The sequence below is a fragment of the Haemaphysalis longicornis genome, unplaced genomic scaffold, assembly GCF_048455015.1.
Source record: "Haemaphysalis longicornis isolate Haplotype H1 unplaced genomic scaffold, Haemaphysalis longicornis Haplotype H1 scaffold_101, whole genome shotgun sequence".
Lineage (NCBI taxonomy): Eukaryota > Metazoa > Arthropoda > Arachnida > Ixodida > Ixodidae > Haemaphysalis > Haemaphysalis longicornis.
In genome coordinates this window covers 717106-730834 of record NW_027526205.1, presented here as the reverse complement: position 1 = coordinate 730834, position 13729 = coordinate 717106, and the positions used below count along the sequence as shown (strand labels likewise).

The following is a 13729-nucleotide window of genomic DNA, read 5'->3' as shown; positions in this document are numbered from 1 at the left end:
TTTACCAATTCCTATGACAGAGGAATCAATATAATTTTACTACATGTCTCAAAGAATATAACCCGTGATTGTACGTACAGCTAAGCTTTATTCTTAGTAAAACTTTATTTTACAAATGATAAGAACTTTGCTGGGAAACCACCTTCCAGTTATGTAAATACCATATTGTCAAATATCATCATCGCGCAAATACCACCGCTATCGCATAAATGTTAGCAGGAATCTGTATTTGCTTTACTGGGCGCTTCTGTAATTATTACTATGAAACATGATGAGTAGATGGCCAAAAAAGGGCTTACGCACAGCAACAGCCAAAAAATCACAAAACAGTTTCTGAGCTCTTTAATTAAAGAAAAATTATTTATTAATGTCTTCGGCTTGCGTTTTCAAAGGGTTTAACCGCACTCCAATGAATAAGGTTGTAGGCGCTATACCAGGTCGAAAGAAAGACAATTGAAGCAGTTGGTCAAAGACAGCTGGAATAAAAGAGAATAAAAAAAGAAAACCAGGGCTTCAATAATGTTGTACACAAGCCCTTATTTAATGTGGGCTGGTTGGCTACGGTTAGAATACATTACTCAGAGCAGAAGTGAACATGGTGGAAGACGAACTCAGGAAAAGCTCTTCTCGTGTGTCTATTCGCTCCTGTTTTTTCGCGTGCTAGGTCTTGCAGCAAAGGCTTATTTACTTTTTACTGCTCTTTTGTTACACAATAAACAAGGAATTGCTCGAAGCAAGCTAGAATTGTTCAATCTCTAAAAGCCGCCCGATTGCATACATTATTACATTTCTGATTTTGTAGTTACCGAGATGTGTCTGTTTGTACCTATGTTTTTGAAAGTATCGTACCTGTTTTCAGGTCTTATGCTAGAAACAAAAATTTTAGCGAAGCCACGGCTTTCTTCGTGTAATTGATTTACTTTATATCCTGACGGGAAACACAAACTTGAAATTTCGGTTTCCAGCAATGGTAACCAGCCGACCAAAACAAATGTAGGTGCCTTTTACTGCGGGTTACAAAGGACGACTGGGGGTGAAAAAGCGTTTCGGCAGCTAGTAAGGTTTGGTTGGTAATGCCTGCGACAGGGAAAAACATTGAAACAAGGACTGTTAACACGAGGTAAAATTAACTGCAGCGCCACAAAATAGGACCGCACAAAGTAACGAATAAGGGCTTAGAAACCCAGCAGAACCAATTCCATCAAGAAATAGTGCCCAAAAGCTGACTGTTCTGACCAAGTTCTCGTTAATCTTTTTTGCAAGAATCGCCAACAACTTAGCCATAATAGGATGGAATTATAAATTGCGCTCTATTACGTCTATCTCTGTGTTAGTTTTGCTCCTCACGATAAGCGGGCCTCGATGTTTTCATTTGGAAATTGAAATTTACAAGACTCCCGAAGCAAAACACGCATGGGCAAGAAAATACCACGTGGTATTGAAACGAAGGCGGTTCCTTTAGAGGACCCCACCTAGGCTTTCACCCTATGGATCCACAAAAAAGATCATATGCCTTGAAATGCAACTATCGCACCGAAGAAAACAGCACCCCTCCTCTCCCCCCGCCTCCCCCCCCCACACACACACATGCACCCACACGCACACACCGCGCATGCAGATAAACTGCTGTGCACATTTTTATGAATATCCTGGGTACTGAGCGCATATTCAAAACATCACTTTTTTTACTTATCAGCTCATTCACATGTCGTGTGGGGTATCGGTGTCACTCACGAATTATCTTCAGCGCATCCTACATAACACCCCACATATTTCTACATCCGCCTAAGTCTTCATCGGTTCCTACTGGCGTTCGTTGCTCCGTTCGGCCTGTTCTACCTTGCCTCGTTACAATGCCTGAAACGGACAGCACACAGTTTTTGCTAACAGGATAAGCAGTGCGTCCATGTAGCTCTTCCCTCGCCCATCTTGAAACAATCTTGAAGAGTGTTCCTCAAACAGCCACAGAAAATTCCCACACAGGGATCAACTCACCGGTCCATAGAAAACCACGGATAGCAAGAATCATGGGCCAAATTAATGTATGTAAACAGCATAAAAATCCATTTTTATACAGACTATCAGCAATTCATTCTACATTGATTCACAGAACGTCCAATTGTGTATAGTATGTAGTATTTCTAACCTAAAAAGCTGTAAAAGCCGTGATTCAGACTTGAAGTAATTAGGTCACTTACCTTAGAGCAGGATGCTGAGAAAACTCCACAGGACTTTCTGTGAAAGTTTTCACAAAATCAATCATCGTCGTCCTCGTCACTGTCTTGCCGTGAACGCCCTGCACATATGCCCGTGGTTAAATTAGGAACCCATAACCACCGCGGTGGCTCACTGACTAAGGCGTTGTGCTTCTAAGCACGAGGACGCTCGTTCGATTCCCGGCCGCGGCGGCAGCTTTTTTGTTGGAGGCGAGAAGCAAAAACGCCCGTGTTTTCGAAATTGTGGCGCACGTTAAAGATCCTAAGCTGGTCAAAATTGATCCGGAGCCCTCCACTAAGACGGGCCTCATCGCCTGTGTAGCGTCGGTGCGTTAAACCTCATAATCAGTCAACTTAGAGAGCCGATAAAAGCATTTTTTCTCGATATCATATCCAACATCTGGGGAAAGCGCGAAGATGATGGTGCATATAAGACGTGAGCGGTATAGTTGTACTGTCTTCACACTCGAAGAAAACTGTTTTGTAGCGTGCGGGTTCTCTTGTCGACGGTGAAGTTTTAGTGATAACAAAAACCTAAAAACACATCCTATTTTTTTGTGAACATACTTATTCAATAATATCAGGATGTGGATTTAAAAACAAGTTTTACACCGCACCACGCCCAGCACATTTTCTCCAAGAAAAGCATATACATGATGTTTTTATTTTGGTCATTTTGTGATCCAAAGATACATCTGGGTTATGAGAAACGCCGTATTGAATGACTACGGAATATTTTGGCCACCTTAGGATCTCTACTTTGCGTCGAAATCATGACACACGGGAACTTTTTTTTTATTCCGTCATTAGAGAAACGGCCATCACTGCCCACACCTACCACAGAGTCAGAGCGCATCAGCCCAACGCCTAATCCGATGAGACACGTAAGGAAAGCGTAATGACTGGCAGGTTTGTAAAAGCCCAACAGCCAGCAAACGCAATAATTGTGTATTAAAACGCGTTCACGACACCAATGCCAAGGTGGAAACGTTTTTCTTCAGCACGCGCTAAGCACCGCCATTACGTGATGTGTGTGAGTTGGCTACGTCAAAATATCTCGGGTATGCTTTCCATACAAACATACCTCACGCCGGTGGAATCGAATCCGTCATAAGAACCTACGAAAATTCAGAAGGGGACAAACCTGTTGACAGCAACACTTTGGCCAAACTATTAACTTTAATACTTGAATTAAACAATTTTGAATTCAATAACCAGCACTACGTCCAAGAAGGTGGCACATCTATGGGGACAAAATAGGGCCAAAATTATGCCAACATATCCATGGGAATCCTTGACACAGTGTTCCTAGAGAACTTCACTTTAAATCCACTGTTTTACAAGCGGTACATCGACGACAGATTTTTGGTTTGGTCTCATGGTGAGGAAACCCTGAATAAATTCATATTTGACTTTAACAATGCTCACAGTGATATCTCATTCTCACATAAGTATTCAACTGCTACAATAATTTTTTTTTGACGTGCAGATAACAACTAATGGACACAGACTGGCTACTTCGGTGTACAGAAAACTCACCCACCGACACCAATACTTGAACTTTCACAGCAGCCATGTAAGACACTGCAAAATGGCCGATCCATACAGCGAAGCGATACGCTTCCGCAGAATTTGCTCTAAAAAAATGACTCCGCTTCAAAGTGTGATCAGCTCCGCATTGACCTCGCGCGAGAAAAATACCCACTACCACTCATTAAAGATTCAATCAGGAAGGCATCAGAACAGGAACGTTGTAGACTAATTAGTGGCAATAAAACCTCCCCTTCGAGGTCCCAAACCAATCTGATTTCGACATATTCGGCATCTGGATCAAACGTCAATGAAATTGTAAGGAGACACCACAACATATTGCTCCAGAGTGAAAGAATGAAGCACGTTATCCCAGACCCACCACGCGTGGTGTATCGCCGAGCAAGAAATATCAGAGACATTGTAACATCACCTCAATCAAAAGAAACGAGTTTCACAGGTTCCACACCATGTGGAAAACCCCGGTGCAAACTGTGTCTGAGGATGACACCAACAACAAGCACTCAGAGCCGGGAATCTGACTTTTCCATGCAGATAAGGGGCAACTTCAATTATGACGCTGCAAATATAGTTTACCTCCTAGAATGTGGTGCTTGTGGTGCGCAATATATTGGACAGACTGAAAATTCTTTTAGAACTCGCCTCAATAATCACATATCCGATGCAAAAACAAAACCTTATCCACCCCTTTCAAAACGCATCACTTCTTTGAACCACCCGTTCGACCAATTTACGGCCACGCTGCACCAATCAGGATTTAAAACCCATTATAACAGGGAAGCCTGCGAATCATATCTGATCCACAAATACAACACTCTCACAAGGGGTATCAATGAGTCTCCAGCAAGGCGGTCGTGCCTTCAAACCTAGACCTTGTAGCGGCACGTATCGCATCTTACCACTTCTCAAGCGCTGGATGGTTCATCGTTGTCAACAGGTTACTTTTCCGTATGCTTTAATGCTTCTTATGCACGAACTCTTACTGTATCACATCATAACACGTTCCAAGCACTATTCGGTTTAGCGTTGTCGATAAGTTAATTTTTCCGCATGTTTCACTGTTTTTATGCCCGAAATGTCACTTTGTAAGCTATTTGTTGTTTACTGATATGGTTCCCCATGTGGTGCGATTTGTACGCATATTCTTTGTTTATTCTTTCATTTGACAGTTTATTTAAAAAATACCGTGTGCGAATTCATAATGCCATTGATGAGTGGCTACGAAGTGTCATTTGTTTCCTAGATTACAAAAAATTTGCTCTCGTATGTGCGTCACTTTTTGGTTTCTTTTTTCTTTTTTCTATAATGTGCACGCCCTGGGTACTTGCACGAAAATGAAATGTAAGCTACAAATTCGATATATCTATATATATCTATCCATTTCATGCCATGAGCCGGCGGCTCCTCCAACTGCTTTTTTTCTGTGTGCTGTTTCTTTGTTTATTTCCTGCCTTGTATGCCATTTCTCAAGGCAATCGTACAACTTGTGCTCTTCCCTTCTTGGGTGGCTCCCGCATCCTTCTCTCGGCATGGGCGCCCATCCAGGGGTCGTCATTGTTCGCTTTGTGCGGCGAACGCGGGCTGTGGACAAGCCATTTGTGGCTATTATCTGGTCTCTTCGGGGAGCGGCGGGCTTTTCCTTTGAGGACGCGTCCCCTCGCTAACTCGCCCGCCTGGGCTCTTGAACTTTAACGTCGCCTTCTGCGTGAGACATAGCTGGCGTTTTGCGTTCCCCTGTGTCTGTAGGACTAATTGTCGATTCCACGCTTCCGCCTTTTGCGGCAGGTTGTTTCCGCTCCTTTGGAGTGAGATGCCCAGCACCCCTTCTTTATTTGTTTACTTTTCCTAATATTGCTGTGCGTAGGTGGGCGATGGCTGAAGGAAACACACCTCCTGAGTGCCTCGCTTTTGCTTTTCGCCGCGTTGTACATTGAGATGGATTACCTGCTCGCCCAATCCTGCACTACGTTTCTTCACTTTCCACTTGTTTCTTGCTGTACTTTCTTTTTGTACCTTTTTGAACTCATGTGTCCACGTGCTCGCAGCGCTCTCTACGAGCCTTTATATACCCTGTATTCTAACTTTGTACTTCCCTTGAAAAAGGCTGGACCCAGCCGAAACGTCGTAGTAAATGTTATGTTTTTCGTGGTGATATTAATTAAATATATATATATATATATATACGGTAAGTAGAGACAGAGACAAACGAGAAAGACATTAAAAATAAAAATAAAAGTTTACTGACGTTTCAGGAAGAGGACTTCGTTTCTTCAGAGTGGTACTCTGAAGGGCAGTATAATTTGTCACAATGAAAGCGACCACTTCCCGATCCGAAAGGGCGTTAGGCAGGGGGATGCCATCTCGCCAAACGCCAAAACTATTGACAGCATGTATAGAGGAGGGGGGTGGGGGGGTAGAGCGAGTGTTTAGGAAGCTTAACTGGGAAAAGATAGGATTACGGATGAATGTGGAATACTTATATTATTTGAGATTTGCAGGCCATGTAGTCTTGCTAAGTGAGTCTGCGGAACACTGCAAAAATTATTCAGGAACTACAATAAGAGTGCAAAGCCGTGGAACTAAGGATAAATACGAATAGATCTGAAGTGATGATGAATAAGCATGCTGAAAGCACCCCATTCAGGCTGTGCAACGAGGCCCTAGAACAAGTTGAATTGTATATCTATATCGGGCAGGGTATCAGAGCTGACCGCAATCATGAGATGGAAATTTGGCGCAGAATAGGTGTGGGCTTTAGCGCTTTCGGCAAGCACTCCCAAATAATGAAAAGTAAGCTACGTCTGTCCCTCAAAAGCAAATTGTACAATCAATGCATTCTGCCGATGATGCCATGCGGAGCTGAAACTTGCCATCTTACTAAACAACTAGAAAGCTAATTTAGGTCGGCTGAATGGGCCATGGAACGAATCGTGTTAGGAGCAGCACTTGGAATAGAAAACGAGCTTCCTGGGTCAGGGAGCAAACTCGAATAGATTATATCAATCCGAGGTAACGTTTTGCTACTTCCTCTTTGATTTACCCGCTCCAAGTGGCAGCGGTGCTGGGCGAGCAAAACACTCCTCCTCCTCTCACTGTTTTTCCCACTCTGTCTCTTCCCGGCGCGACTTCAGGCCACGGTGTAAGAATAGTTTTACACCGTGCTTCAGGCGCGCATGCGCGACGACGGGATAACGTCGCCGCAGCTACCGGAGCAACAGAGGCGGCGGTGCGCTAGAGAAGCCGCGGGGCCCGCGTGCGCGTCGTGGCGTAGTAGAAATTGTGTCAGCGTTCTGAAGACCACAGAAGAACGGTTACATGCCCGTTGCACAGGGACGAAGCGCAGCAAGAAGTGATTTTGCTTCGTGTTAGCAAAAGGTGAGACACTCGTTCGTAAAGCGTGACTTTAATCTGAACGATTGCGCTGGTGTCGTGCAAAGAGCTGTACAACTACGTCTACCGTGTTCGATGTCAACTTAAGCTATGCCGTGTCGTACACCAGTGCTTATCACGGCACGTTGCGTTTATGCTCAGTCGTATTTTCGTAACATGAATAAAGCGTTGAAGTGCGATTTCGGCTGCTGTCTTACTGTCCGAGCAGCGTACGTAGGCATGCATGGCTGCGCGCCGGTCTAGGCGAGGCCTATCGGGCGGCGCAAAGGGCGCGCGTCCGGCAGCAGAGCGGCGGGAAAAAGCGGGAGGAGGAAAGCATCAGAACTCCGCTCCCCCCCCCCCACCCATTTTGCGACTCCTCGCGGTGTTGTCATGACAATTAGTACGCCTCCAAGCTCAAGATGGCGGCGACGTTGCTATGGCAATTAAAACTGACTTTTGCCCGCGCAGGCTTGCCAAGGGAGCATATGGCGCTACGACCACAATTAGCCGGGACGCTGGGTTGAAGGCTAAGATGCCCCCGACTGATAATATCATACCTCATATAAAGAGAAAGAAATGTAATCAGGCAGGTCATGCAGTGAGCCCAAAGGAAAACCTGTGATCCACATGGGCACCAAAGTAGATACCGAGAGACGGATGTAAAAGGAGCAGGCCAATAACTAAATGGGGAGACAAAAAAAGAAAATTTGAGAGCAAGGAATAGACTTGAGCATCGCAGGACTGGTGTGTTTGGACATAAGGGGGACAGGCCTTCGCCCTGCAGTGGACCTAAGTAGGCTAATGATGATGGAGGTGTCGGTCGGTACTTAAAGAGGCCCCAAACAGGGTTCCAAAGGTTACGATTTTGTGTGCGCAATCGCTGGAGTACTATCCAAAGAGCGTTCGCCACAAAAAAATGGTTTCAAAGCGTTTAGAATTAGCCTAGTTATGATTCCTTCAAAAGGACCAGCATTAAAGCCTGGGCCTCTTAACCTGTCATCGCGCCTCCAAAGCACTGTGGACGCTGTGACGTCCCCGACCAGGCGCAAGACGGCCTAGAGAAACAGGGGAAGCTTCGGGATTCACGCCACCATTGGCGCCACTCGGTGGCAGGTCACGCTTTTTTAGCAACCGACGCTCAGGCTCCTACAACTGCTGAGCAGGGCTGGCCGGCGGGCTCGAACTTCCCGGCGGCCTTGCTCCTCGCGTCGGCTGTGGGGGCGTCGGGACGTAGGTTTTAGAAGAGGGCAAACGAGCGTTTGAATGTCAGGCAGGGGATCCCAAGCAAAACATGCTCACTCAAGACAGCAATTTTTGATTTACACCGACGACTGGCGACACGCTAGCGTTTCCGTATGCGGCGGTGTCGCGGCGAACAGGTCCATCCGAGACCCAGTCGCTCAGAATTGGCTTACCATCACCGCAGTTACACAGTCGCCACTTTATGAAGCCGCACCGACAACAATCCCACCTGCAAGCTTTCACTGCGCTATCACCCCCTCTCAGACATTTATAAAGTGATGCGACTCTGCCGAGCTGTGACAAGTTCCAGCTGCTGCGGTGTATGCCGTATCGTGCGTGCACCGCTGAGTGGGCTCCTTGTCGACCATGCAGGCAGGTGTTTGCCGCGGTCGCGCGTGTAGCGGCGTTTCCGCCTGCAGAGGATTGTCCGTGTTTTTCAGCGTTATTCGTACCTTGTAAGCGACGCGCTATATGTACAAACTCGACTAAGCTCATCTGACGGCTAGCGACAAGTGCAATCGTCTCTACTAAGATGCGCCGTGCCGCCGGTGCCGCAGCAGCACTCACCGGAACCGCACCCGCGTTTCCAGGAGAGCCGGGAACGCTGATTGGCTACAGTATTTAAAACGGCGCCGTACTGTTCAGTGCTTCGTGCGTCACAGAGGCTGCGTCAGAGAATTTTGCCGCGCGAGACAGGCCGGCCGCATGGCAGCGAGGAAGCACTACGTAAACAAGAAAAAAAAGAAAGCATCTTTTTTGCGTGTTCGTGCGGCCCCTGCGTTACGCAGATCTGTAATATTTTTTATACGTTGTCGTGAAGGGGTACTATTGCGCGATTGACAAAGCGACCTTCGGAAGCCTATTTATCGCCCCTTTAAAACCGGCCGTCACTGCCAGGTTCTTTTGGAATCAAGCTATTATTTTTCGAGCGCTTTATAGGCGTCACTGAAAGAAGTACTACGATGACTATGCATCGGCAAAACATGTATTGAAGAATAGAAGCAACTCAACGACAGGAGAGAATGAATGCACGTGGACGAGCGCGCTCCCATGCGTCAAGTAAAAGAACAAAGGCGACTACCGGAAGCAGCAGATAGGGTCGTTTCTTCAGAGTACATTTAAGACTACAGGAAGCCGCTATTCTGCCTACCGACCGGCCCAGAAAGTTTAAGGGCACTCTATTAAGGTGAACCAGGCTCCGCTGGGGTTAGGAGCGAGCAATTCATTCACACTAATAGTCTCTAGGAAAACAACGGTAGAGTAAATGGCATTGTACATAAAAAACTGCAGCTGCCGTCTCTTTTTTTCTTCCTAACTCTAATTCAACTTTCTAAATAACGACTCTACCCTCCAAAAGTCCAGTTTTTTTTCAGGTAATGTTGGAAACCATAGCTTTCAAGAAACCAATTACAGACTAGTTATCGCCTATGAGCGAAAAACTAGCGTGAAAACCATTTTTTAACCAGACGCGTGTACACCCACTAAAAGATAAGCTTTTGCCTCGAGACAAAAGGGAGTCTTCCTTAGAATGCTAAAGGTAAGGCGTCCTGCATTTCTACATGCCAGTCTACCGAAGTTTGGAATATTTTTGCACACATTCTGTCATTTCAATTCGCAATATAAAAGGAACGCTTTTAGCTACGTGCACTCATTGTTGTAACACGACTATAACTTTCTGTGAATTTTTGTTTGCCCCCAAAAAACTATATTACCCTGCGCCACTGAACTTACTGAAAGTTGGCTGTCTGATTCGTTTGCGTGGCGGGTGTAAAAATTTCTCCGTTACTGCATGCGCAATAGAGACAGCGTACTGAAGGGCGTGTTGGCACATTTAACTTCAAGAAAACAGCTCAGACGGCGGGATTAACCCAGAAACAGAGAACAGCAGCGCTGTAATGTGTCTCTTGCTTAGTCCAGTCGTCTGCGCTGTTTTTTCGAAGTTAATAATGTGAACTTGGGCAGCAGGTAATAAGTTTTCAAGTTTCTACAATCGGTATGCTATAGAAAACAACTTTGAGAATAGAGAAGAATGCGTAGCAGTAAACATTCTTTGTCTTGACGAAATCTTAATCAGCACAACAACGAAAAACGTAGGACAGACAAAACAACACGATGACCACTCCTTTTTTCTGTCTTTCCTGAGTTTTTCAATGTTGCGCTTTTTATGTTTTCGTCATGTACATATACTAATAAGCCTAGTTGTACATTCAGCTGCACCGTCATTCTTTGGCGTTTGCGTTGTAACCTTCCGGTATGCTGTCTTCAATGTCATCCCATTTTAAATATTACTGCAAACGTCCCCAGTCGATATGTTGGAGGCATCAACAATAAAAATAAACAGGGCAGACGTTTGTGTTTTCGCGCATGCCAGTGCGACCGAGAAGGTTAATTATTACGACAGCAAAGCGCCCGGAGAGAGCCAAATTGCTGGAATGTGTAGCGTTTGGTGTCTAGAAGCTTGACTTGAAAAACGTTACAAACAGCCACTGGGATAAATAACTGGAGCATTTTATCTCTATGTGCTGTACGTTCGTCAAGTGACTACTTCCCAGCAATACAGTTACTCCTGATAGCATAGGTATTTAGGTAGCGTTTCAAAGTTGTGATACCGAAGAAATGTCCGCTGCTGTAAAGAGCACATAATAAGAAGATTTGGGTTCATGTAGAACTTGAACCCGGGTCTCTAGAGGGGCATTTTAGTGCGTCACGGAGCTGTTTTTATCATCATCTGGCCAGTGACGTACGAAGGAGTAGCGTATTTTGGGTCCCTAGACATCTTTTAACATAGCGTGAGTTTAAATAGTTTAAAGTTATTTCAGCACCTACTTTTATGCTGAATCTTCTATGTGTACCTTCGTATGAGTCTGACAAGCAAACCTTCCTTGCACTAGGTACAAAACAACGCAACATACTGGAGAATACTGCAGGAAGTGGCTTTGACTAAGGGCCTAGTAGCAAGAAGACACGAATGTCTTTGCTAACATTGCTAAACATTGGTTTCTCTAGTACTCCGACGTAAAAAAGAACAAAATTGAACCCTCTGTACGATAATGAATGTTAAATTAGCTTCTCCACTGAATGTTGAGTTAAATACAAAATTTATATGTGAATATGTACATAAGGGGAAAGAATTGTTCTCACGTCGTGATTGGGGCCGTCTTCTTCGTCCCCTACTTTCGCTACTGTCACCGACAGTGAGACCTTGAAGTCTATTCAGAGAGCCTCCAAACTTTTTCCGGGCGAATGGACATCCAGAAATATCTGCACTGCCAACTATAGGGAAAAAGTTTTTTAATATAAAAAAATAAGGCAGCTTTATAACCATTGGCAGCTGTGTACTCACTTCGTATTTCTCCATCTGCACCTGTGAGGATAGAAAAAATGTGCTTCAGTCTATGTGAAGACAAATTACAGCACAATGCCTGCATGGTGTGCAATATTAAACATAAAAATAACAATTATGCAGCCGTTAAGTGGTTCTGTGGAGAGGAACCATTACAACAGGTACTTGAAACGGAAACTGAGCAGATATCAGTACGGAAGGGTGGTCATGCATCGGCTGTGTAGGGTAACGATTCGGCTTCAGATATACTCTTGCTTATATTGCAAGGGTCTTCTACATTTAAAGGAAATTCTAAAAAAAAGCTTCCATGGGTTCTTTGCCTAACTAGAGAAACAAGAGTCCGTAGACGGATTGCTTATCCAATTCACCATCTTATCGGTAGGTTGGATCTATTTAATGGGTTCCTGGTCGAGAAAGAACCACGTACCCTCACTGCTGTCGAGGGATTCCGGAGACTAAATTATTTGCAGTTTTCTTCTATGGAAATCAAAATCAGTGGTGCTCGGGTTGCCGCACTAATAGAAACGTTATGGTGACTGACGTTAGAGCGCACTACATACAGAGTTGCTATTGGATATTGTTATTGTGTGAGCTTAATATAAAAATTACAGGCGCAGATATTTTTTGTATTATTAATTTCACGATGCTATTGGAGGAACTGCTGCGAGTATCACCACCAAAAACATGTAAAACCCGCTCATAACATTCTCTTCAGGGGTATTTTAGAAAAAGATAATGCATGATTACACTGACAACTGAAACATACCTTCCGTTCATCGCTATGGATTGGTCCACATTACGTTGAAATTTTCCCTTGGGGAAATGCACAGAATACCAGCCTCACTGCACTTCAGTGCAGTGAGGCTGGTATTCTGATGAGCGAAAGGCTCAAGTTGGTGGCATTTGGCGTGCCGTTCCACAGAGACTCTGTCTAACCGACCACCCAGTGGCGTACGTGCAACAATTGGCCTTTATCCAAGAATGCGACCGCATTTGCAAATATACCAACCAAACCAGTGCATATCAACTAAAAAGATCCGTTGTCACTGTAGCTATTAAGTGACAAAAAACTTTACAGCTCGTCTTGACGTACACGTGCGTAGGCCGACAAAACTTTGATTTTTTTTATCTTCAAGTCATCATGCAAGATTTTATGAAATATTTAAGTTGAGATGCCAATCCACTGTTTCTCGCAGGGTTGTACACTAGTCCTGCCCAAAAATCATATGGGCATACTCTTTATATATCGAGTGGTAATCCTACGTAAGCGCCTACCCCGTGCTTCAAGCTTAATGAAACAAGAGCCAGGTTTACCGAATACTAAAATAAAAATTCGTCAGTGTCATAGCAGCCCTCGTAAACTTCGTGTAACTTGCTTTTTCCGGTAGCCGTCTTCGTAGATTTCAAAAAATGTTTTCTCATTCAAAGAGCTCTCACTTTCCATCTTCCGGACAAGTATTTATGTAGAAGGGTTTGCTGACGGGACAGTTGGTACATACTGGAGAGTTTTAGCTGACCGTTTTTCACGGTCCGCTCCGCTCCGATAGCAAGCTCAGCTCCGATCCGCTCCGATCCACTCCGATCCCCGTGGACTGACTCCGTGGCCGCGCAGTTTTCCCCGGAAATGTGCGATTTTAGTACGGTGTCCAGCACATCCGCAGTCGTCACGTGCTGGTCGCAGTCTCCGATTGCTGCCGCGGCACCCTCAGAGGCATCGTCGTTCATGCCGTCCTCGCTGCAATATTCACCCTGAACGCTCATGCTCTGAAGATTGTCCTCTGTGGTGTGCTCGGCTGATGTCCGTGAAGATCCAGCCAGCAACCCGAGCAGCATCGAACGTAGAAAAACTCGAGGTGGGGCGCGAATAGCGCGGCCGCGGCTTCTGAACAGAGGAGGCCACCCATGCTTCATTTGTTTCTCTTCTCGTCACCTTATTTGTTTCTCTGTCTCGCATCGGCTCGTGCATTCCGTGGAGCAAGTTGCAAGACGTCCTCTTCTGCGCTGC

At 45.1% G+C, this 13729-nt stretch overlaps 1 long non-coding RNA gene across 1 annotated transcript in view; it reads right to left on the bottom strand.

Moving 5' to 3' along the window:
- Positions 1 to 326: 326 nt before the first annotated feature.
- LOC144160510 (uncharacterized) overlaps positions 327 to 13729 on the bottom strand; it is a 38023-nt gene continuing 24620 nt past the window's right edge. Inside the window, exons 2-5 of the long non-coding RNA XR_013320377.1 lie at positions 11725 to 11745; positions 11523 to 11654; positions 2199 to 2296; positions 327 to 476 (exon numbers count right to left, since the gene is read on the bottom strand). This is a non-coding gene — a long non-coding RNA (uncharacterized LOC144160510). The remainder of the gene's footprint in view (positions 477 to 2198; positions 2297 to 11522; positions 11655 to 11724; positions 11746 to 13729) is intronic.